General features: G+C 40.8%; 2 non-coding genes across 2 annotated transcripts in view; one reads left to right on the plus strand and one right to left on the minus strand.

The window, feature by feature from the left end:
• Positions 1-11,542: 11,542 nt before the first annotated feature.
• Positions 11,543-26,590, minus strand: part of MICOS10 (mitochondrial contact site and cristae organizing system subunit 10) — a 39,979-nt gene continuing 24,931 nt past the window's right edge. The window contains exons 3-4 of the transcript XR_011649738.1: positions 12,537-12,584; positions 11,543-12,205 (exon numbers count right to left, since the gene is read on the minus strand). This is a non-coding gene — a transcript (mitochondrial contact site and cristae organizing system subunit 10). The remainder of the gene's footprint in view (positions 12,206-12,536; positions 12,585-26,590) is intronic.
• LOC111764178 (U6 spliceosomal RNA) lies at positions 23,261-23,366 on the plus strand. Its single transcript, XR_002796862.1, has one exon. It is a non-coding gene; the product is annotated as a U6 spliceosomal RNA (small nuclear RNA).

The raw sequence follows: 26,590 nt of genomic DNA on the forward strand, positions 1-26,590 counted from the left end.
GTTGGCAGCTGCTCCAACAGGCCTGGCTGGCACAGGGCAGGGGCCTGGGGCCTGAGGCCAGATCCCACTGGCCCTGGGCCAGCCTCTTGGGGCCGAAGTAATGTGGGGCCCCTGCTGGGGCTGAGGGCGGAGAGCCCCTCTCCCCAGCTCATTAGCAAACATCTGGGCTCAGGAAAATGACCGACCTGGAATGTGGCTGTGGGGAGCTGCTCCCTCCCTGAGTCCCGGGAATGCGAGCTCCCGCAGGGCACCCGCTCGAGCCAGCTGTTTCCTCTAATCCCGTCAACCGGGCCTCAACGGGGGTCCAAACCTCTGCTCTGAGCTCTCAGTGGAGAGAGAGTGAAAACAAGCAAAAGGTCCTCCTTCTCTGCCTGGGCAACCGAATCAGAGGGTTGATGCTGGGGCGGGGCTCCGTAGAACCACAGACCCTTCCTCCTCTGGGAGAGAAAGAGCAAGAGAATCACAGGTTTGGACCTGGAAGGGCTCATGATGGAAGGTTCTGGAGTTTCTCTGCTGGAGTTTCAATACCTGCTCCATTGCCCACCAGCTGTGGGACTCTGTACAAAGCATTTCACTTCTGAGCCTCAGTTTCCTTATCTGTTAAATGCAGTTAGCAATGGTATGTGCTTCCTAGATTTGTGGTCAGGACCCATTCACTTATGAAACAAGCACTTACTGAGTGCCTACTTTGTGCGGGACAGACACAGAGATATTAAGGAGACAATATTGGCTAGACCAGCAAGGTCTCAGCCCTGTTGAAGATTATGTCCTCTACGGGGAGACAGAGCATGTACAAGTCATCAGATGAATGGATTTCTCATCATCAAAGTGTTAGTAAGGAACTAAGCCAGAGTGGTGATGTGATGGGGAGAGGCTAATTTATGGGACGCCTCAGAGGACATCTCAAAGACCTAACGTTTAAGGTGAGAGTATGATGAGAAGCCAGGATTCAAGGAGATAAATGGATGCAAAGTGCTCGGCACAGTTCCTGGAAAACAGCACGTGCTCCATAAAATGAAAGCTATTTTAGGGAGGTTTGTAGATAGCACAGGGAAAGCTCTGTAGTCAGATGCCCTGGACCAAATCCAGGCTTTAATGCAAATAATGCAGTTGCTGAGCCTTGGTTTTCTTATCTGTCAAATAGGATTTTTAATAGTACTCACCTGCAGTACTGCTGTGAGGATTCACCAAGAGATGTACGTGGCGTACAGAGCCTGGCACGTGCTTGACTCTCAGGACACAGTAGCTACTGTGTTATGGTTTCCCATAGAGGTCAAGGATTTGCCCAGGTTCACCCAGCCAGGCAGTAGCAGATCCAGGGCCAGAATCCATATTCTAACTTTGAGCCTATCCCCCTGGGCTATGTCCCCTTGCCTCTTCCTGCTGTGGGGCTGGTGGACTCAAGAAGCCTCTGGGTTCCATCTTGGGTTCTGGCTGAAGAAAGCAGAAGGTGGTGATGCGCCCCCCGCCTCCCCCCCCCCCCCCCCAAGGCCTGGAGAGGATGAAGTATGGCCGTTAGCCTGGGCAGGAAGCAGGAATGCTGCCCCAAGAAGAGAAGAAAAGGGGTCCTTGGCCCCATGGAAAACTTTAAAATGCTCTTAGTGGGTAGGGTGGAAGACCGGGAATCAAACACAAGGGTCAGATGCCAAGAATGGGAGAGAGGAAGGAACAAAGAGGGTCAGAGGGAAGAACTAAATTCCAGGAACTCTGGAGTGGAAATTTATCCCCAAGTTTGACTCCAACCGGTCATCCTTTTTCCCCTCCAGAGAGGCAGTATAGGTTGATGGTTATGATTGTCTCCTCGTATGTCAAAATGAACATACTCCTGGTACCTTCCTCAAATCTGTAGAATAGTACTTGACACCAGGAAGTCTCAATAAATGTTAGCTAGTATTATTACTGTTATTTTGCTTTGTTACACTGGCCAAGTTACCAGAAATGCTGGGAAGGGGTACCAGGGGCTGAGGAGTAAGCCTAATCCAACGACTCTTCTGCTCCCCACCTGGTGCTTGCCGTCCTTCCCTTGGGGAACCGAACTCTTCCTGCTATCTTCAGCTGGGGCCTGACACACACCTCTCCCATAACAGCCACTGGCCTCTAAGCAATGACACCAGAGCTGGGCTCCCAGGAAAGGCCTCTTGCCTGCCTGGGATTCCTCCAGGAAGCCAATTGTCAACACAGTTGCCATGGTGTCAGGCAGCATTGGGTTCTCATTCATTCATGCTAGACATTAGGCAAATAAATTCTTTTACAATGCCACCTCTTTGTTTCTTACGTTGTTTCTTCCATCTCTCAGCTCCAGTGGCCCACACACATTCACAGTGAGTGGGAGAATTTTTCTCCCTCCTCAACGTTTGTCCCTCTGTGCACGTTAATATCCCACAGGACAGCTTTTTAAAATTTTTTAATTTGGGGGGTACATGGGAATTGGACAAAAAGGCATGAATTCTGCCCAGTCCCTCTAAGAGGGAACTAACCTCCAGCCTAATGCACCGATATACATGCAGTACCCCAGCAGTCATGTTGGTTCTCCAGGAAACTGCCCTCCTGGTCACGTGTCCACTCTGGTCCAATCCACTGTTGAATTGAGAGATAGAACTGAGCAGGGAAATGAATCACATTAAGGGCGGAATTCTAGACAACTCTGGCTGTTGAAGAAGCCACGAGGTTTGGTTCTTGCCTTGTGAGTCTTCGATGTTCACCTTTGCCTTGGATTCCATCAGCTACTCCAGGATCTTACAGTAAGTTCCCATTTCCTTAGGCTGATTTGAAGGAGTCTTACCTAAAACAATCAGATATTTTTTGAACGCCGACCAAGTGTCCAACACAGTGGAAGTTACTAGAGATAGAAGACATAAAGGCCTGCCTTCTAAGGGAAGAGGGCAGACGCACAAATAATGGGAAATAATGGAGCAAAGGAAACATTCATCGCCAAAGAAGCTGTTCAGTCATAAGGGCCCCATGGGTTCAGAGAAGGGAGATTGCAGGTGCTGCGGTAGCTAGGAAAGCTTTGCTGGAGGAGGCAGGTTCTGAGGGGGGGCTTGAGATATGAGCAGAACTTGGGCAAGTAGAGAAAGCAGTCCACGACAATTAAGCAGAAGAAGGATTGGCATGTGACAAACAGGTGGCCCTGTTTCCCTTTTCTCCTCCATAACAGAGTGCCTGACCTGACACTTGTCCTGTGGGGCAGGAAAGGACAAAGATAATTACTGCCATCTCACAGTGAGGGCCAGAGGTCAAATGACTTTCTCAGGATTACACAGTGACCCAGGGAAGACGCTCTGATGAGAACAGAGGACACTCTATGGTAAGAATTTGGGGAAACCTTCCTTCCAGTTGGAAGTCACTGACCCAGAGTAAGAATCAGTTAGGGCCCACTTAAAAACAAATTAATCAGAGGGATTAAAAAAACATAAAAAACCATTAAACTTAGTAAGGATAAAACTAGTCTGTAAATATTATGATAGTAAAAAAGTACTCCATGGCTTGATCACATCCAGAGATAGAGACAGCAAGAAAGGTAGAAGGCAAGTAATGACAGGAACTGGAAGACAGATGCAGAGAGAGACAAAGCGCACACACTGACTCGCTCCCACAGCACCTCTCCTCTCACATACACACAGGAGTTGGGAAGACCAAGTTTATGAAGAGTGCTCTTTAAACATTAAATCCCTTAGAACCAGGCTTCTCACTGTTGGAGAAGGGAGTTATAATTACAGATGAAGAAAAGGCTAGACTAAACCCTAAGTTTTGGTATGAACTCAAGGTCACACACACAAATACACACACATGTCATAGCTCTGCCGACAGCCCTAAATGAACATACCTTAAGATGTTACTTTCTAATTATTACTCTCCACTAAAAGTAGCCAGGGCTTCTTGGAGAACTGGCTGATTCCAGGGCTGAGGCAGAGTAAATACAAGAAGAGCCTGGAGTATCATGTGCTCAAAGAATATAGTGGCTTTATCAAAAGGATACAGGGGCCAGCTTCAAAGAGCTCCTATTGGACAAATTTGACCCATATGAGCATGAATGACAGTAATGGATTATAATCACTTGAATAACAGAAGATTCCATGAGTCATATTTATATAAATAATGATAAATAAATGGGGGAGAAGGAAAAGTGCTTCCTCATAGAATGCCAAATATTAATGACTGATGAATTTAGAAAACACTCCATAGATGCTAAAACTAATTTATTAAAGTTATAAAGGAACAGTATATCGATGGAGTCTCAAAAGTCTCTTCCCACAATTTGCTTATTAATTACAAAGAGGAAAAGTAAATTTACAATGGAGAAACCAGGCAAACACTGCCTTGGCCAAGTGATTAAAGTTAGTATCACTAATATTGGGACAGATGGTCAGACATAGGTCATGTGCCTCTTAAATACAATGCACGGAAAAGGATACATCGCCTCTGAGGTGCTCCTACCAAAATGCAAACCTGAATCTAATCACAAGGAGATTAGACAAGGCCAAAGTAGGGACCATTCTATAAAATAACTGCATGTACTCTTCAAAAATGTTAAGGTCAAGAAAAAAGAAGGCTGATGAACTATTCTGGATTAAAGAAGGCTAAAGAGTTTTGACAACCAGATACAGTGCATGATCCTCGATCATATCCTGGATTGGATCTTGGATGGAGAAAGAGCTATAAAATATATTATTTTGACAACTTACAAAATTTGAATATATACTGTAGACTAGATAATATTACTATATTAGTGTTGATTTATTGAATTTGGTAACTACTATGGTTATAGAAGGGAGTGTCTTTATTCTTAGAAAATATACACTGAAGTATTCAAGGGTAAATGGGCATCATGTCTCCAACTTATTCTCAAATGGTTCAAAAATACTATGTACATGCCACCTAACTGTACACTTAGAAATGGCTAAAATGGCAAATTTTATGTTACCACAATAAAAAGAGAAATGTCAACAGAATAAAACCAAGTCACAAATATTTTCACCCCTTAAAAGTAAACTATAAAGGTAGTAAATATTGCCAGTACAAATTGTAAAAAACATTCTCACTTTTTATCTAAATATGTAGATATTTAAAAATACTTGTGAATTCAAGGTGCTTCACTTATTTTGGATCAGGGGTCAGTAAACGTTTTCTGTAAAGAGCCAGCTGGTAAATATTTAGGCTTTCAGGGCCCCAAGGTCTGTCACAACCCCTCGACCCAGCCATCATAGTACAGTCCCCTGACTATGGACCAATGATACTGTGCCCTATATATATAGATAGATATTTTAAAAGATTTTTTATTTATTTCTCTCCCTTCCCACTCCCCTCCCCCCCCAGTTGTCTGCTCTCTGTGTCCATTCGCTGTGTGTTCTTCTGTGTCTGCTTGGATTCTTGTCAGCGGCACCCAGAAACTGTGTCTCGTTTTGTTGTGTCATCTTGCTCCATCAGCTCTCCATGTGCGGCGCCATTCCTGGGCAGGCTGCACTTCTTTCATGTGGGGCGGCTCTCCTTACGGGGCGCACTCCTTGTGTGTGGGGCTCCTGTACGTGAGGGACACCCCTGCATGGCACAGCACTCCTTGCGCGCATCAGCACTGCGCATGGGCCAGCTCATCACACAGGTCAGGAGGCCCTGGGTTTGAACCTTGGACCTCCCATGTGGTAGGGAGACACTCTATCCATTGGGCCAAATCCACTTCCCTGTGCCCTATATTTTGATTCACTTAGCAACAGCCTCTTTCTAAATACTTACGCTAACACACATATTTGACCCTAACAGCCATTAAGGTAAGGATTATTCTTTTCCCCTTAACAGATGAGGACCCTGAGGATTGAAGGGGTTAAGGAACTTCCCTCGGTAACATGGCAAATGGTGGAGCAGGAACTTGAACGAACTTCCCTCGGTAACATGGCAAATGGTGGAGCAGGAACTTGAACGCAAGTCCTTACTCTGAATCCTCTGCTCTTCTACTTTCCAGCCCTGCTCCTCCCCTGCTCTCCCCCACTGGATCCTCTCCCTTCGAGGCCCTTCACCACTGTAATGGGGGACACTGGCTTGCACACTTGATCCACACGGAGGTTGCTCAGTGGACATGGAACTTCTGCCTTGCTCCTGCCTGGGTCTGTATTTACTCCATCACCACCTTCTGGTGTCCCAGGGGAAGTGGTGATTGCTGCACACTTAAAGAAAGGAGTGGTGATAGCTTCCAGATGAGCTTATTATTCTGAACTTAATTTCTTTTGGTACTTAGAATTTCCACTTTCTCCCTTCCACCCCCTTGGCACTTAAGCAATTAGAAAGCATGCAACAGGAAATCATTTGTGTCTCAGTACCATTTAGGATGAGGGCTGTTCCAACACCATGGAGTACATCCTTGTGGAAATACTTTGCAGAGTTTATTTGGACTGGTTCAAAAATAGTCCTTCAACAATACAATCAAATTGAACCACGACGAGTAAAATGCAATTATGGCTTGGTTACATAAAAATATGTAAACAGTGAGGCTTAGGAAAACTAAAAGCAAAACTACATGGCTATATTCTTCATTCCAATCTCTCCATTTCCTACAAGCAGAATTTCAAGACTGCATCCTTGGATCTTTCAAAATGGATGAGTGAGGATGACACTCACTAAAGGAGACGGCTCAAGAGAATGCGTTCAGAGGCCATTTCTCAGAACAAAGATATACTTCTGCATAAGGCCAATGCAGTGTGATAAAGGCTCCCCCAGTGGGTACTTGGAATGCCAAAGTCATTCACCTAAATGAGTTCAAAATACATATTCTTCTGGGCCAAATTATACAATGTCAAGCTCAGACTATATATTTATATATGTTGGCAGAGCAAGCCACTTTTGGGGCGCCACAGCTTTATCTCAGTATCCTGTGCCCAGCTGGGTTCCCATCCCTTTCTCTTCAAACCCATGAATTTCCTTATATTTGGTTCCAGAAGGGCAGACAAGAAGCAAAGTCAAAGTCTCACAACCCTGCAAGGGAACAGAGCCCCAGAGGACTTGAATTTCTAATGAAATTTAAAGTACAACAGAATGTGTGCCTTTGCCAGCAAGCTGGAACCTTCCGAAGGTTGATCTGAGATGGGGGAAGGGTGCAGGGACAAGATCAAGCATTGTGCTTTGGGTCACCTCTGCTAAGGGTTACAAGGCAGGAATACAAAGTACTTGGGAATTAAAGCAAATAGCCAATGCTTCCTTTGGCTGGCCTCTGTCCAGAACTCTTCCCTCACAGAGCTGACCAGTTTCTCAAAACATGTAAGTGGTGCTCCAAGGTCCCAGGGCAAAGGGATCCATTCAAATAAATGCCTAAAACCTAATTACTAATGAGACAGAGAAGTTGGACTGCAAAGTCCCTCTCCACTCCGTATTTCTGACACATCTAGAAAATTAGTGAGCACACTGTATTCTCTGTTTTTGTCTTTTTTGGAAGGGGACCTGTTATTCTTCCATCTGCCTGAATAAAGATGGGGAAAAGGTGAAAAACTGGGGGTAAATATTAACTTTTAAAGCAAATATGGAGAAGACAAATTGTAAGAGACAAAATAGGCTGCAAGGTTATTTTTCTTTCTAAATATATTGTGTAACATACTGTATGATTCCATTTATATAAAATGTAATTATAAATCAATTTAGAAAGATGAAATTATATTAGTGGTTATGTAGGGCCAAGGAAGGCATGGTAGGGGGTGTGGAGTTTTTCTTTTTGGTGTAATGAAATGGTTCTAGAGTTTTTTGTGGTGATGAATGCACAACATTGTGATTGTACTAGGAGCCACTGATCGTATACTTTAGATGGATTGTGTGGTGTGTGAATTTATCACATTAAGACTGCCTAATAAATAAATAATTGTGCAAGAATGGCCTGACATGGCAACTGTGTGAAGCAGGGGAGGCACAGAGAGACTAAGAGGTGAAGAATTTTCTTGTTTGTTTTTTTATTATTGCTGAAATAATGAAAATGTTCTAGCAGTGACTGGCATGATGAAGGCACAACTATGTGATTGTACCAAGTGCCACTCAGTGTGCACTTTGGATGAACTGCATGCTTTATTAATAAGCACCAATAAAATTGATTTGTTTAAAAAATACCATTTAAAATAGCTCCAAAATTTAAATATTGAAATATAAATCAAAGATAAAAATCTGTATGACGTACATTTGGATTAAAATATAGTAAAATTTTTTTTAAAAAATTGTTGACAGGATTGTCTTTCCATCAGACTCTTAAGCTCCTTGAAGGCAAGGCCTACATCTTTCCATCCATTTATCTCTGCTGTCTAGAACAGCGCTCAGCTCATGGTAAGTTCAGTAAACATTTGTAGAACGAAGGCGCAAGTAGAATCAAGCTCTGTTCATCGTAATTTTTTTAACAAAGAGAGAAATAAGGAATAATCGGTTGAATCTGGGTGTCTGTACCTTTTCAGAAAAAACTGCAAAAATACCAAGAATTACGAACTACTTTCATGTCCAGCCTCCCTGGTTCAAGTAAAACCATAGGCACAAGTTAACAAAAGGGCATTTGATGTGGCCCTTTTGTCCTCAAACCTCACCTGGTGGGTGAAGATAAAATCAACCCCAAATGTTGCCTGCTGGCCAGGGGCATTGCCACCAGCTTCCCCCACTATCCAGGAGAAAGCCCTCAGTGCTGAAGCCTGGACTGTGTCAAGCTCCATGAAAGTCAAAGACATGACATCTATGAGATGACCCATCCACATGGTCACATGACTGACTTCAGTGCAACAGGCACAGCTAAGACTGAGGTGGAAGCAGATCTGAAAACTATACATTAAGGGACGAGTAGGGAGAAATGAACAAGGGCTGTGCTTTCAGGACAGCTCTCAGAGAGGTGGTGACCAGGTGGCACACCGGCTGGCAATTCAGATAGAGTTGTCCTCATCCTCAGAGACCAAAGGCAAAGAAATGCAGGCAATATAATGGGCTTCCTATTTTTCTTTAATTTATTTATTTTAAGACCACCTCCTTGCAAATTCCAGAGAAAAAATACAAAACAAGAAACAGACGTGGTTTCAGATACATAAACAGTGTGCTGGAGTAGAAAGCATTACTGATAACATTGTTACAGAAGAACGTCAGCTTACTCCAGGGCACTTCAATATTCCTGAGGAATAAACATGATTTCTCCTTTCCTCCCACTGGGATGTTCTCGGGCGTAAATCACTGCTCCTATAAAGCAAGAACACTCGGGTGAGAATTGCACAGGGCATTTTGACAATCCTCTCTAACTCCCTGCTACAGGCCAGACCCCAACAGACCAATGGGGCCCAGCTCTTAGCAGACTGTTTACTTCAAACCCGCCTTTACAAGAGGACTGTGTATACACATCCGGGTTCATAAAAAAGTGGCTCCCCCAACCTTAGAGGGTGCAGAACAGGCTAATCAATCAGTGCATTCTGGATGACTGCATTCCCAGATGAGTGGAGAGCAGGGCTCTGGACTCAACAGCCTACTAATGCTACGAATGTTGGCAAGTTTCTTAACCTCAGTAAAATTCAGATTTCTCATCTGCTCAGTGAGGATAATACCCCTCTCACAAATCTACTGTGGGTCTAGAGAGAACAAACATAAAGGTAAAGCCCCAGGATGGGACAGTCCACAGGGCATGGGCACATCAGGTACTCCACAAGCAGTCACCATGCTAGGACTGCACAACCCTAAATTGGGATTTTGCTCCTCTTTTCAGAGAGCAGAGGATGACAACATCAAGGCACAGACTCAAGTTCAGATACAGTTACAAGGCCATTTTGGAGCAGTTCACACAAGGCTGCAAAAAATGGAACAATATTTTCCACAGTAACTCCCAGCCATTAAATATATAATATGCATATAATTGCCATTGGGCCATCACCCATGACAACGCAGTCTGGAACAATGCAAACATTTTAAACAATTAAAAGACTTGAAGCTCCTCCCCAGTCCTGTCCTGTTCTCCCCAACAGTCGGCTCTCTGGTGCCAAGAAAGAGAAGAGTCTGGGAGCAGCGGAAAGTGCGGGTCGCCAGCTCTGGTGCCACGCAGCTGCGCCTCTACTTGCACTGTCCCTCAGATTACCTCACCCTCGTTTCGGAGCAGAGTTGGTTCATTAATATGGAAGGGGGTGAAGGCGTGCCAGGCTGCCTAGCTGGCCAATTCTCCCTGCTCCCAATCTCTTTCCAGCACACATAGGCAGCTTGGAAAGCAGCTGACAGCCGGAGAAGGTTCTAAAATGGAGGCTCCTCAGCTGGGGTGGGTCATTCCTTGACCCTTATAGCTACGGCTGTAGATTAGAATCAGGACACTCATTTGTACTGCATTTTCTGCTCTACTTGTTATTATGGTGAAACAATAGGCAAGTCAATCACCCTTTTCTGGCTGGCCTCAACTATAATAACCAGTGTTCCTACTTATATAGCACCTCATAGCTTGAGAACATTTTCACCAATACGATCTCATTTACTTACAACAACCCTGTGAGGTGCAAATTATTACCCTTTCTTCTGTATGGAAAACGGAAGCTGGAACTGAAACAACTCAGAATCACATAAGGAGCAAGTGATGGCCCAGACTGCTCCCAGGTCTCTCCTGGCCTTGGCACTCTTTCCCCTAGGCCCCCGCTACAGTCAGATCCTAGGGATTCCAGCTCAGGGGTAACCTGGCAAGTAGACGGGTCTATGCACCCAGGGAACGGGCAGCTCTTCGGTGAAGGTCATTTTGCTACAAGGCTCATGCCTTGGTGAGCCTGAGGCCGATAATGCTAACATCCAATAAGACACACTTCACTCGTTCCCTGTACATGTATTTGAGTGTCCACTCTGTCCCGGATGCCAGGGGTACCAATGCAGATACCACCCCTGTGGTCCAGCCTTCCAGGGTCCTTTCACGGAAACTCCACAGCAACCCATCATCTGAAGTAAGCGCAAGGCTACTCACAAAAACTTGAAGCAGCATGCTGCCCTCTTCCCTCCTGAGGCAAGTGTGATAACAATAATGATTCTCCAGCTTACTTCAGTCACTAAAAATGCATGTGAAGACAAAGACTTCAGCAGAATCGCTCAGGACTTAGAGTCCAGAACCTGCCCCCTTCAATAAAAAGCAGAATAATGGCTGAGTCTCAGCAGTCTTCAGATTTAGTGTGAGATGCTTACCCTGCACAAAAAGTGCTCCTTAGAGATATTTATCACAAATCTCCCTCACCATTAGTGGTGAAGTTGCATGCGGTTTTATCGATTCCAATCATCTGAAGGTAGAGGGGGGAGAATTTTAGCACCAAAGCAGTGTTACCATCACTAAAGGCACAAAGAACATTTAAGACCTCCAGGGTGCCCCAATGATACACATGGTTTATTACTTATATGCACTCTAAAGAGTTCTTAAGAGGCTCAGGAAAAACAACCTCTTTTTCTTTTGAAAGACATGAAAAAATCAATTCTGTACATACTTTGACATATTTTCCATGTAGAAGATATGGAGCCTGGAAATCGTGCTGACAGTTGGAATACGCCATTCCCAATCCCATGCCAGAACCAAAGGCTAACGGCCACATTCTTCCTAGTGAGCAGAGAAAGGAAATCCCGAAAGGCAACCATTAGGAGATGATAAAGCTTATTCCAGCTTACCTACATTTGCTTAGGGTTCAGTAAATATTCATTCAATAATACATCCTACCAATGACTAGAATATACCATACATATTTGTCAATGTTTAATTAATGACAGAAAAAAGAGGTCTATTAGTAGACATAGTAATTTAGCAAAATTTATCAAATGTCTATGGATTTATCAAATGTCTAAGGCAAGTGATACAGTAAGAAGACAGAAGGCAGAGTTGAATCTCTTAACTTTTCTAAATTAGCTCTAATCACCTGTGCATTTCTTAACAGCCTTATCAGAAGTAATATATTTCAGTGAGGTATTTGAATTTAAAAAATATGTAAGAATTTCACCAATATTTACACACTTTGATTATAGTAAACCAATACTGTAAATTATTAATTCCTATCAGTACCATGTGTTATTTATGGTTCTCTAGTTATGCATTCCCTGCCAGTTCTTCATGAAAGAGGGCAAAGTGACTCCTCTGGCTTCTATTAAATATCCACAGTTCTTCCACAGGACAAAAGGGATATTGCCTGCCCTCTGCTTGGAAGAAATTCTGGCCAAGAAGCATGTGTATTTCTGATCTCCTTGTTTTTATTACCAGGAAGACTCTCATTTTGAAGTTCTTTTAGAAAAAAAAATTACAATTAATGAGAAATATCTGAGGGCGTAGATTTGTCCAAATGACTAACTGGCATAAAGTGCAGGCTTTTAAAATGATATCATATTTAAGATATCAGGCATCCTGACTCAGTGCCCAGGGGAATTCTGAAGATGCCCAACCCATTTGACTTCTTTGGAGTCCACATTCTTGTCCAGCTTATTTTACACTTGCCTTCCTAACCCCAGAAACAGATGGGTTGGCAGCCATGGAGATGTGCATTCCTGACGTGTCCCTGCTAGGTATACATGTACACTATGACATTATGTTGAAAAGTAGTAAGAATCACACTTACTTTTAAAGAAGGTAAGTGAGAAAACAACTCCTAATCCAAAACCAGTACCTACAAAGAAGGAGGAAAAATATATCAACTCTCATAAAGAACAGCACCTTGATAAAAATAAAATTAACATTTCTTAAACATGAACATCTATAAAACAGATGATTCCTTTTTTGTAATTCAGAACCAAATTAATTTTTTCATTTCCAACCTTCTATCTTGTTGTCAGAGGCATTTTTAAAGCCTTTTGTCCCCTTGCCCACAATAGGATAAAAGCTTTATTCACTATTCTATGTCTAGACAAGCCTGGGGTACTGGCAGGAGGGCGGGTAGGACAGGCAACAGGACACAAGCCAAAACAGGGCTCTTGAACAGCCACTCTCTGCAGAATCACCTCGGGCATCCTGGGCTCTCTTATCCATGTTACCAAGGGATGTCACGACCAAAAGCTCAGGAAAACAATGTCAACAGGAAGCTCCCCTTGTCAGTTAACACTTAGAGCAATAGCTACTTTTTAAAAAAGATGTTAAGTAGTGATCCAGAACAATTCCCATAGGTTGCACTATTACGCAAGTCAGAGTGTCCACACAAAAAGGCCCAAATGTGGAGATTAAGTTCCTTCCCCCATTTTATTCATAGAGCAATTTTAAACACTGTCTTTCAAAATAAAACTACTTTGAACTATAAAGAACAAGCACAAACTTATTTCAATAGTCTGCTAGAAAAAATTTTAAAAGACCTAATTTTAAATCAAACTTCTCAGGAATTTAATAGGCATGGAAAAAGGATGGTTCCATTTGAGGAAAATGACCAAATCCTAATTTTTAGGTATGACTCTTACATTTTTTGCTAAATCCACATATCACCTACAGTATTAATTACTTATTTTCTTTTTAAAAAAACCAACACATTTACTTAAATTTAGCCTCATTCTAAATAATAATATTAGTGAAATATAGATTTGAGTGGTAGCAATACTTTCCCCCAAAGATGTATTAAAATGTGGTGCCACTTTAATAAATCACTTCTCATACTGTAGGTGGCATATTTCCAAACTTTGAGATAAAACTTATTTCACCATCATTAAAGTATGCCAAGGAAAAGAGCCCAAATCTGATTTTTAAAAACTTAATTATTATTTAAAAAAATAATAGGCTTGAGAGAGTAATTGTTTTTAATGACCTTTCAGAGTATTCTGATGTTGAGCATCAATTCCATGATCCAACAAAACCTTTGACCACCTTCTTATAATTAAGCCCCACGTAGAATTCCCATTTCTCACTTGTCTTAATGTTTTCAAGTTTGTGCTGCTGAAATCCCAAAAAGTTTCTTAGTTTCTTTCATGATTTCAGGCTACTGCAGTGTGAAAATTCAAAGTACTCCTCAGTCAACCACCTTGACCTTTCTGCTCCAAACAGCAGAGAACTTCATCATGAGCAAGCAAGCTAATCTACATCTTTGTTATTCCAAAGAATTCTTTTAAATCTATGCACCAATCCAGCTAATGCTGGTCTGAAGAAAGTATGTATGCTGTTTACACAGGGTGATCTCAGTCAGTTCTCTTCTACATGTATATGTGGCTATGATGTGTTTCTTTCATATGACTGAATCCTACACAAATTTGAAATTAAATTAAAAATCACTACTTTGCCCTGTCCAATAGACCTTGCATTAGGTACTATTCTGGCACCCAACTTAAACTGCAACATCTGAACATGAGTCATACCATCCCAATTTCCATTTAATTTAATGTAACAATGGAAAACTAGTCAGTTTACAGGTAACAGTTAACCTACTCAAGGTAGATATGATAAAAAGGGAGTGGAACTAACATTTGAATATTTCTCATGAGTACCCATAGTCTCTTTTAAACAACACAACAACCCAATGTGCACGTTTCCCCCATTTTACAGGTACAAAAAATAACTTGTCCAAGAATACTTTGTTTAGTTCATGGTAGAGCAGTGAACAGGACCTGACCGTGCCAGACTTGAAGACATTCTATCTACTATGAACAGACACTGGATTCCCCCACAATTGCAACCCCTAAACAATCACTACCTCCCAAGGGAAATTGGCGTGCCAAAATCTCTCCTGCCAGTGAAAGTAAGATACAGCCAAGAAACGAACTGTGCTCCCCATGCAACAGCCCAGAACACTAGGCAACCAGGGTAGTACAAGTCTACACAAAGCCACAAGGGCTTGTTCAGATTCATTCCCAGACTAATCCTACCACACATGTCACAGACGAGTCTACCTGGCTGGCAAGATTGAAGGGCTTCAGAGAAATGGGAGCCATCTCCATCAACACACTCCTTGGCGAAATCTGCTGTTGCCTGGTTTATAAAATGGCACAGGGTTCAATTTCAAGGCGAATGCCACACCCCCTTGCAGCTGGAAGATGAGTAAGACAGTAAATTGGTACTAGAAAATGAGGTAAAGGAATTGGACTGGCTTACAGATTTCAAACCAGGCAATGGGATGGGGAGGTAGGCCAGTAAAAACATAATGGCTTACAATCAGAGCTTTTGGTCTTCTCCATCTGGAGGCATTTTTTGGCAAGAAAATCAAAAGCCCAAAAGGAAAATGTTTCAGCATTTTTCTTGTCCCTCTGACTCCATGCCTGTCTCTTCTGTTTTCCCCCAAGGAAAGAAAGTTCTCTGATGCTCAACTTTTCCGAGCAGAAAAAGAATATGGCTAAGTCCACTGCTACTAGTATCACCCAAAGAAAAAGCTGAGAAATGCTTCAACATCAATCAATGTACAGCAGAAAATCTTTAACCTCTAGTCTTTAGTCTAAATTCAGGTATAGGCCCAACCATTCACTTCTGCTCCTATTAATTACATTAACTACAAATATAAAAATGAGATCAAAATCACAGTTCAGACTAGCCAAAAAGAAGAGTTATCAAGGAATGTGCCTAAATTCTTAAGGGATTTGTTTTTCTCCTTTTCTATATTTTAAGACCCTAAGTAACAAGGTATTCCCATCAGAAAAACTAATTCAGAAAATGATTTTTAAATGCCAACATTTTACTTAAAGCTAGCTATCTCAGTTACTTAAGAGATAAACAATGGTGGAACTGCTGATGATGAATTTTACAGGTTCAAGTTCTCACATGCTCAATTTTCCTTTAAAAGGCAACATGTTGCTTCAAAGACAGTCCCACCTGATCAGGGGACACTAACTCTGCAGCTGTTTCCACTAAAGATTGGCACCTCTAGGCCAGGTTTAAACTTTGTAACAATAAAACATGAAAGGTTTGTCTTACAATAAAAACAAACCAACATGGAAAAGAGAAAACTTTTCTCTCTGCCCTTGGCCACTTTTTTTGTTGTTGTTGTTGCATGACAAGTTCTTCTGGAAGAAAAAAGCCAAAGAAAAAAAGTACAAAGCATTTTTCACCTTCCCTGGAAGCAAATATTTAACTCTGAATGCAGTTTATATAACTTTGCCTCTCCCCACTCAAGCCTGCTCTTTTGGTCCATGCTGTCTGAAATGATAAATAACCCTAAAATAAACGCCTGATTAAAGGCACACATCTTCTTCATGACAAAGTTCAGTGATGGGGGCGGGGGGGGGGCGGGGTGCAAGGAATTTTTAAAAAGCACAAAAAAAAACACTACAGAGGAGCCTTATGGAATTGACATTAGGCACAGGGCCCATGCTCTGAAACCATTCCTTTTGGAAAGGAGAAAGAATTGGCACAAATTCTTTCAAAAAGAAATTACCATACTCCAAATCAACCTAACCATGCACTTAAATGCATGCTTAGTGCCCGAAAGGACATCGGAAAACTGGCTAGTAGATAAACACACATTTTTAGGAAGGAGCAATTCCTTCACAGCTCATCTGATAGCACTTTTTTTTTTTAACTTTTTATTTTGAAGTATTTTCAAACTTACCAGCCACAAAAATACAAATCTCTTACAGAGAACTCCAACATACCCCTACCCCCACCCGGATACCCAGATCCACCAATTTTAATATTTTGCCACTTTTGCCGTATTATTCTATCACTCCACCTATCAGTCTATTTATCATACATTTTCTAAAAACCTGATATTAGGTTGTATACATCATGCTCCTTGAACACTTAAATTGCCATGTACATTTTCTAAAAACAAGTATATTCACTCATGTAACCACCTTAAGTGCAGTTATCAAGAAATTTAACATTGCTATATAGCTTAATAGTCTATATTACAATTTTTTCACATATCCCAGTAATGCCCTTTTGAGCCTTTTATCTACCCTTGTTAGATCCTGTCCAGGATAATTTATTGTATTTAACTATCATTGTCTCTTTAGTTGCTCTTACTTAAAAAAAAAAAAAAAAGGTTCTTCAGGCTCTACTGACTTTTCCTCTTTGCTTCTTCTGCTCCTCAGCCTGGGTGATTTCAATTGTCTCGTCTTCAGGTTCACTGATTCAGCTGCTGAACCTCTCGAGGGAGTTTTTACTTTTAGTTACTAGTCTTCAGTTCTATTTGGTCACTTTTCATAATTTCCATCTCTCTCATTTTCCTGATTACCTTTAGTTCTTTGTCCATGATTTCCTTTAGGTCTCTGAGCATATTTAGTTAGGGCAATTTTTTAAAAAGTCTTTGTCTGGTGTGGCCCAGGTGTTGCCTTCCTCACTGATAATTTCTAATGCTTCAATCTTCTCCTTTGCCTGGGTCATCACTTTCCTGTTTCTTTGTATGTTTTCTGAACTATTGTTGAAAGAGAAATTTTGATATTTTAATGTATCACTGAAATTTAGATTCTGAGGCATCTGTTCCTTAAGTTTGTATCCAGCTAGTTTTATGACAGAATTTTCCTTGTATGTCAGGAGCTAACAAAAAAAAAACACCACCACCACCTTCACCGGTCTCCGCAGAAGGACATACATACTATGTAGAGAAGAGCTGGAGTCCAAAGCATAGGGATCATCCTGATCCTTTCTGTGTATGCATCTTCTCTTGGGCATGTGCATGTGACCTTGGGAATTCCCCTGTTTACACAGATACAAATGTCCCCCTCTTCCCTAGGAAATAATTTCTTCATGGACCCGGGAACTGTACTATATATCCTACAGCCAGCAACCCACTAACTTGAAAACTGCTCTCCCATAGTGTTTCTGTGGGAGACCTCTGTGAGCCTGAGACCATGAGCCTGGGACAGCGGGCCCACAGCAAGTTTCCTAGTCCACTCCCTCAGGCTGCCACCACCGACATATTTGCTCCAAGTGTGTGCATGCACCAGGACCAGGGACCCACACTCAAGCCAGCTCCCTGCTGAGCCACTGAGGGCATGGGGAAGGGGCCACAAAATCCCACAATTTTAGAATTGTCTTTTTCTTGATTTGGTATGCACCCCGTTGCTACAATCTTTAACTGTTTTCTGGTGCTTTGAGAAAGATATTTTTGCCAGTTCTTGCTGGTTGTTCAATGCTTCGGGGTAGGGGTGGGGGGGAAAGCCCTGAAACTTCTCCCTCCACCAGCTTAACTGGGGCAGTGTATCTGATAGTACTTTCTTTTTTCAGTTCAATCCCAGGACTTCATACATGGGAAGCAGATGATCAACGACTGAGCTACACTGCTCCCCAGTATTTTAATAGAAAGAACAGAGACTTCTGCCCCACTAACTACATATGCAATATTGCCTTATCTTATGCCTAAGTGGATTTTATAACAAACTTAAAACAATAACAGCCAACAGAGGTACAAAACTGTAAACCACCTTTAGTGTAAAAAAGGGGTGGAAAATTACACTGATGACCACTACTGTGATATATATATACAATCTCTAGTGAGTCAATGCAACTTTATTTTACATTAAGAAAAGTTATGCTCTTACCACGCCACAGATCATCAAGCTTTACTTCATTGCAAATAATCAGGAAAAAAAAGACAATTAGCAGGAATTAACAAGCAGGCTATAAAGTATGATTGCAGGCTTGGGGTCAAAGTTTGCATTGTGGTGTTTGTTTGTTTGTTTGTTTTAGGAGATACTGAGGATTAAACCCAGGACTCATATGCAAAACAGGTCTTCAACCACTGAGCTACACCTGCTCTCCAGAAATGTGCTTTGTAGCCCTTAAACAATTCAATACATGCTTCTGTAGAACAACTTTAAAAAAGCTGCAATTGCCAATGGACTTTTAATTAAGGAGGAACAACACTTTGGAAAGCAGAAAAAAAAAATCTACAGAAATTCACTTTGAAAACATTTCAGTAAAAGACTATACGAGACGGCTCAAATGATTGGGCTCCCGTCTCTCTACCAAATGAGAGGCTCCAGGTTCTCAAGGTGACCCGCCCTACGGAGAACTGACAGCCCACACCACAGACAGCTGGCACAGCAGACCAGGGAGCTGAAGTGGCTTAAGCAACTGAGCCGCACTGGAAGTACCAGGATCAGTTCCCAGTGCTTCCTAAAGAGAAGACGAAAAGAGAAGACAAGCAGACACAGAAGAACGTGCAGCCAATGGATAGAGAGAGCAGATGGCAAGTGCAGGTGGCAAGCGGGGCGGGGGAGGATAAATAAAATAAATCTTAAAAAAAAATCCCTTTCATTTATCAATAACTTGGTATATGATAATTATTAAGACTTCAGCCAGCTTACATTTAACATTTTAAATGAGGTCCCAATATTCATAAACTTAAGGTATAGTTATCAAATGCTAAAATTTAAATCTATATCTAAAAGTTAACTACAATTGTGAGCAACTCTATTTTAATTTGTACAATAATTTACATTAAGATGCATGAGGAAAATCTATTAAGTAACATATTCAACTGGCAGTTTACAAATATTAGAAGTTACAGGATTTACCAGCAATTCTTTAAGATGTTAGCAGTCATGCTAACTTCTTCATTCTTAAATGTCTGAAAGAAAGTATACAGCTTCCAAAACTGAAGGATTTTGGGGGTGGTTCTTCTCAAAAAGTTAAACACAGGATTACTGTATGACTTGGAAATTCCACTCCCAGGTACATACCAAGAAAAAAAAAAAAGAAAGCAGGGACTCAAACAGATATTTGTACACCAAAGTTCATGGCAACATTATTCACAATAGTCAAAAGACAGAAACAACCAAGTGTCCATATCAACAGAAGAACAGATAAGTAAAATATGGTATATCCATACAATGGAATTTTATTCAACCATAAAAGGGAGTGAAGGTCTAATAAATGCTAAAACACGGATGAAAAATAAATAAAAATTTAAAAAAAATAAAAAATAAAAATCAAGACAACAACAACAAAAAACACAGATGAGGAAACGTATGTGGCTCAACCAATTGGCCTCCCATCTACCACACAGGATGTCCAGGGTTTGATGCCCAGGTCCTCCTGGTGAGGGCAAGCTGGCCCACACAGAGTGCCAGCCCATGAAGGAATGCAGCCCCACGCAGGAGTGCCGCACTATGTGGGAATCCCACCATGCACAGAAAAGTCACCCGGTGCAGGAGTGCTGGCCAATGCAGAGAGATGGTGCAGCAAGATGATGCAATAAGAGACACAGAGGAGAGAAAATATGAAGACGCAACACAACAGGGCAGCTGAGGTGGCGCAAGAAAGTCATAGCCTCTCTCCCACTCCGGAAGGTCCCAGGATCAGTTCCTAGAGCCACCTAATGAGAATACAAGCAGACACAGAAGAATACACAGCAAATGGATACAGAGAGCAGACAAACACGGGGAGAAGGGCGGGGGGTGGTGGTGAAATAAATAAAATAAATCTTAAAAAAAAAACCATGGATGAACCTTGAAAACATTATGCTAAGTGAAATAAGGGCCAGACACAAATGGGCAAATAGTGTATGATTTCTCTTAAATGAAAAATCTAAAATAAGAAAATTCACACACAGAAAGTGTCCCCTTCCCAGAAGAAGGGGCAATCATTGCTTAATGGGTACACGGTGTCTGTTTTGGATGATGAAAAAGTTTTGGTACTTACAAGTAGCAATGGTAATACAACACCGTAAATATAATTAATGTCACTGAATTATACACTTAAAAATGGTTAAAATGGCAAAAGTATATGTGATACATATGTTGTCTGAGACAAAGTCTATTGTAAACAGTAGTTAAGTTCTGCTACCTTCCTAATTAAGCCCAAAAGATGTCAAAAGTGTAATTTAACAGTTATTCCTCTACTAAAATGCAAGTCACTGTCTTGTTTAGGATCACATTGAGGGTGAGGTGCAGATGAAAATCAGAATCTTTATTCCTATTCTTTGCATAGTTTACTATATTTTTCACTGGCATTAGCAATTATTTATATGAAAACATCAGGTTTAATATATATATATTTTTTAAAATAGGGGATTCCCTCAGACTCATTGCTGAACTAAGAAATTTGGCTTTGAAATGTAATAAAGAGTTTTCTGGAGCTGTCTTGTGTTTAATAAAGCTGTATTTATGCTTTGAACATGGATTAATATTAAATTGACCTATTTATACTGGACATGCTTTCCTGTTCAATCATGTTTCTATCAAAGGTATTACAATCATCAAATGTATTTGTTATGACAGAACAAGCAAGAATGTGCTTTTATAGAAAAATACCCTTGGGACTGAGTTAGTGAGAATTACATTTCCAAGAAACATTCCTGATTTATGAAAGATGTCCAGCGCCCAATTTATGAGGGAGAAAAATAGTTTTAAGTCAGCTCCAAACTGTGTTACTTAATCCTTTGAGGCAAAGACATATTGTCCCAGGTGTCCATGTATAAACGCCAAAATCATGTGAATTAATCAAGAAAGTATGCCAGGCCAAAGAACCAGAGATGGTAAATTCAGGCTGTGTTAATCAGCATCTCAAAAGTCAACACTGCTGCAGGGAGTATAGGAAATAGACCAAGAAGGTGGCTATTTCACAAGACCTTAACCTTCCTGTGGCTATCTGTACTAGACAGAGGCTACAACATCTTGAGGAATTGCTTGGGCGGACATCAATGACCAAGATTCTGATCAGAACAAGCAAACCAGTTAGCAGAAAAAAGGAAAGCTATGGGTAAATTTGGCAGTCATTACCAGTGTGCTTTGCTTCAAGAAAGCCAAACTCGAAAAGGCCTTTTTAAATAAGTATTTACAGCACACAATTCAACTTTCAAAATTCTCATAGTCAGACAACTTTCCCAGAATGCATAAAACGAGAAACACGATTGTGGCTGTTTTACTGACATATAATTAGGTAATTCACATTTGGGCATTGTATGTAGGAAAGTGAGGAGAATCTGAAGACATATTAACGGGAGACTGAAAAAAAGATACAGATTACTAAGGTTAGACAAATGCAATAAAAGACTCAATACATTTATGGGGGTGGGGTACTTCTTTGGATATACTAACATTTATAGAGTACCAGGCACTGTACTATGTTTCTATATATTATTTCATTTAATCCACAGAACCACCTTATGAAGTTTATGATGATGCTGTCTTACAAAAGAGGAAAGAGATTTTAGAAGGGTTACATAACTTGCTCAAGTACACACAGCTAAATAAGTAGAATTCAAACCCAGCCTAGCATACTCCAAAGTCATGGCTCTCTTTCTTATGCATGAGGCTAAAATCACATAGAGAATTCAGCAGAGCAGCAGGGTGATTGTTAGCCTGTTGTTCTATATGGTGACGAAGTGTTTATGGTAACAAAATGTTTTTCTGGATTGTAGCACTTATGCATGGGAAATTTATGACTATATTAATCTCAGTCCCTCAAGAAAACAAGGTAACCACAGATATTTATCAGTAGTGGAAACAAAAACATAAGTAACTCAGAATCAATGAAAAATAGTCAACAAAATCAAACTAGGAAACACTTCCTTCTGTGTACGGGCTGGAGACAAAATGCATACAAATGGGGTTAAGCTTACAAATTGCTCTAAAGGGTATTTTTCAGCTAGTTCCTTCTTTCCTCCAATATCTCTGCCTTCTCCTCATCTCCATCAGTAACTGGATTCTTCTCCTTGTGAAAGTAAATATAAGAATCAGGGATTCAACTTTGTGGTGACCAGACCAGCCTAATAAATGCTAAAGGGAGTTCTGTAGGTTGAAAGGAAAGACACTAGACAATTGGCTAAAATCACACGAAGAAATAAAGATCTTCAGTAAAGATAATGACATGGATAAGTATAAATACCATTATTATTGCATTTTTGGTTGGTAACTCCACTTTTTACTTCCTATAGGTTCTAAAAGGCAAATGCATAAAATGTAATGATAAATCAATGATTTTAAGTTCATAATGTACAAACATGTAATTTGTGACAAAAACTACATATAAGTGGGAGAATGGAGGAGTATAGGAACATAGTGTGTGAACTCTATCGAAGTTGAGCTGGTATCAAAGCAAATCAGATTGTTACAGGCTTAGGATGTTAAATTTAAGGCCAGGGTGACCACAAAGAAAATATCATATGCTTGCTCTCAGAGACAGAAAGTAGAGTTCAGGCTTACCAAGTAGGTGTGGAGGACAGGGGCAATGGGAAGTTAATGCAAAGTGAGTGTAGGGTTTCTGCTTGGAGTGAAGGGAAAGTTTTAGTAATGGATGATGGTGAGGAAAGGAAAGGAAGGAAGGAAGGAAAGGAAGGATGGAGGGAACAGAGGGAGGGAAGGAGGAAGGGAGGAAGGAGGGAGGGAGGAGGGAAGGGAGGGAGGGAAACTAAAGAGATAATGACAAGAAATGCAATACATGATCTTGGACTAGATCTAAGAATGGAGATGAAAAGGTTCAAAAGGACATTATCAGGTGTCACTTTGGAAGCACATATACTAAAATTGGAATGATACAGAGAAGATTAGCATGGCCCCTGCACAAGGATGACACACAAATTCATGAAGCGTTCCATATTTTTCTTGCCGTAACCTACAGAATTGAGTGGGAGAGAGTATAAACTGAAATGTAAACTAGAATCCATGCTTAGTGGCAATGCTTAAAAATGTGCTTATCAATTGCAATGAATGTACACTAATGTAAGATGTTGTTAATGTGAGAAAATGTGGAAGGTGTGGGGAGCAGGGCATATGGGGATCCCCTATATATTCTCTATAACATTTATATAATCTAAGTATCTTTTAAAAAATAAAAAAATGAAAAGACAGAAAAAAAAATTGCCCCAGAGATTACAGTCATTTATATTTTATTCTGTAACTATAAGTCATACAATGTTTTCTATTAATATATTTCACAGTTAAATGTTTCCAAGTCTTACCACCAGACAGTTTATCACAGTTTCTCTACTCCTGAAATCTTCAATCTGGTTTATAAAAATTTAACCTCAAATAAGACCTTTATCCTTTCAGTGAATGATATTCTTTGAATGTTTTTTATCCTTAAAATACTTTTCAATAAAATTTTCCTCTGGAATTAAAAAAAAAGGGGGGGGGAGGACATTATTGGCACATAAGAAAAAACTGGAATATAGACTGTAAGGTTTACAGCAATGCTAAATTTCTTGAACTTGATAGCTGCACCTGGAATGATTTCATGGGTTAATGTCCTTGTTCGTGGGAGGTGTACGTGGAAGTATCGTGTGTTTTCCAGGAGTATAATATGCGCAACCTACTCTCAAATGTTCAGAAAATAGATGCATAGATACATGACATTGGGATGGGTAGGTGCACAGAAGGAATGATGGGGCAAAGGTGGCAGAATGTTGGGAGTTAGTGGATCTGGGTATCTAGGGGGTAGGGGTAGGTTGGAGTTCTCTGTATGGGGTTTGGATTACTTTTTGGCAGCTATGCTACAGCATTATTTCAAAATAAAAAAAAGAAGAAAAAGAATCAGGGATTCACTGTGCCCTATTTATATATCATTATAGCTATTATGTTATTGCCTGTTCCTATGATTCAAATGAAAAATTCAATGGAGAAACAAGTATCAATAATTTACTTCCCTTAAATACATATCTACTTGATCAACATTAATTAGCACCTATTAAGTAGAGGTACTGGGGATACATTTCTTTACTCTTGGAGCACTTAAGTCTAGTAAATAGTGCTTATTCTTTGAAAAGTAAAAAGTGTAGCACAATGGTTATACTTCAGTGATGAGGTTATGTGAACTTGGGGATAAGACAGGTTGAATATGATTGTAAATACTGGCTATGTTACCTTACTAGCTGTATGTTTCAGTCCTTGGGCAAATTAACCACACTAGACATTAGTTTCCCTCTATGGAAAAATGGGATGATAGCATTGTCTATTACCTAACTGGGGAAAAGTAAGAATGAAATAGCATAAGACATGAAACACTTAGATGAATAGTACATTGCACAGTTATTGTGATTTGTCATCTTCTTCCACAAAAAGCATTTCAAGAACAAACAACGTCCAAATATTTACTGAGCACTCAAGGGCAAGAATACTGGATTTAACAAGGTTCAGGGAAATACAGCGCAGTGCTCCCCTGGAGAGTTTGTGATCAAGAAGGGATAACAGGGAAGAAGATTTGGCCCAATGGATAGGGCGTCCACCTAACACATGGGAGGTCCAAGGTTCAAACCCCGGGCCTCCTGGCCCATGTGGTGAGCTGGACCACGCACAGTGCTGATGTGTGCAAGGAGTGCCATGCCATGCAGAGGTGTCCCCCACGTAGGGAAGCCCCACATGCAAGGAGTGCGCCCCATAAGGAGAGCAGCCAGGGCGAAAAAAGTGCAGCTAGCCCAGGAATGACACAGCACACACGGAGAGCTGATGTAGCAAGATGATGCAGCAAGATGACGCAACAACAAAAAAAGAGACACATAAGAACATACAGCTAATGGACACAGAGAGCAGACAACTGGAGGGGGGCAGAGAAGGGGAGAGAAATTTTTTTAAAAATTTAAAAATAAAAAAAGAAGGGATAACAAGTTAGGATCCCAGACTGAACAAGCTACAGAACCCCACTGCTATTAGAGAGAGACCAGTTCCATGGGTCCAAAGGAAGAGGGTAGAAACACATCTGGCAGGGATTTAAGGAAGAAGAAAAAAAAGCTTCAAGAAGGAGGTGGCATTTGAGTTGTCTTAAAAGAATAGTTGAATTTTAAAAGCCAGATTTTGGAGGGACAGGAATGTATTTCACCCAGTGGCAGAAAAGTAGAATTTATGTAGGGAAATGGGAGTGGTCCAGATTGAAACATGAGGCATGTCCAGGAGGATGGCAGGAGATAAGGCTGGAAAGGAATCATGGGCCATTCTGCAGAAGTCAGGAGACAGTGGGCTCCCCTGCAGAGTTTTAAAAAGGAATAAATGACTGAAGCTGTATTTGAGGAAGATTCATCTGAATAAGGTATGTAGGATTACTTGGAAGGGAAAAGACATTTTTGCTGGCAGAATTTACAGGACTTACTAATTGATTAAGTGTGGGTATATGTCTGGGTTTTGTGGGGTACAGTGGCAGGAAGGCTATCAAAGAAAATAGTGAGGACTTCTACCTGGAAAACTATAAAAAATGTTGGTGTTATTTATATTTATACTAATCAAATAACCTATTCTAAACAAATTCCTTTTTAAAAATCTAATATATAACTTGATTTACAAAAATGCAACTTCTGCATTGTTTTCAGAAATCCCACACAACATTGAATAAAATGAAGAATACTCAATAGACACTTAAGTTTCAGAATTAAATCTCATTTAAACCCCACAACAAATTTCTTTTATCAGTCTCATTTTATGGATAAAGAAACTGAGACACAGAAAGTTTAAGTAACTTGCCTGAGGTCATAAAGGTGAGATTTGAACAAGGTTGGACCTTCACCGCCATGCTATACTTCCAGTGTAGCCTCTCACAGATAGTGATTATAACAATTAATTTTAGACTACCAAAGGAAAGTTCTAAAAATTAACCTTCTAAAAATTAATTCTAGCGAAGACTACATGTAGGCATTTCAAAATGAGACAAACTGAGCACCTTTTGGGTGTGAGGCACTATGCTAGGCCCTGGGAAATAAGTTCCTACACTCAATAAGTTCTCTAATAATTAAAAATACAAAGTACAATCAATGACAGAAATGGGATGGCCTAGAAGCACTAAGGAGGGTATCCAAACCATCCTGGAGGGTTAGAAAAGGAAGAGGGCAGGGAAGGTGGCAAG

The sequence above is a fragment of the Dasypus novemcinctus genome, chromosome 9 (genome assembly GCF_030445035.2).
Source record: "Dasypus novemcinctus isolate mDasNov1 chromosome 9, mDasNov1.1.hap2, whole genome shotgun sequence".
In the NCBI taxonomy this organism is placed as follows: Eukaryota; Metazoa; Chordata; class Mammalia; order Cingulata; family Dasypodidae; genus Dasypus; species Dasypus novemcinctus.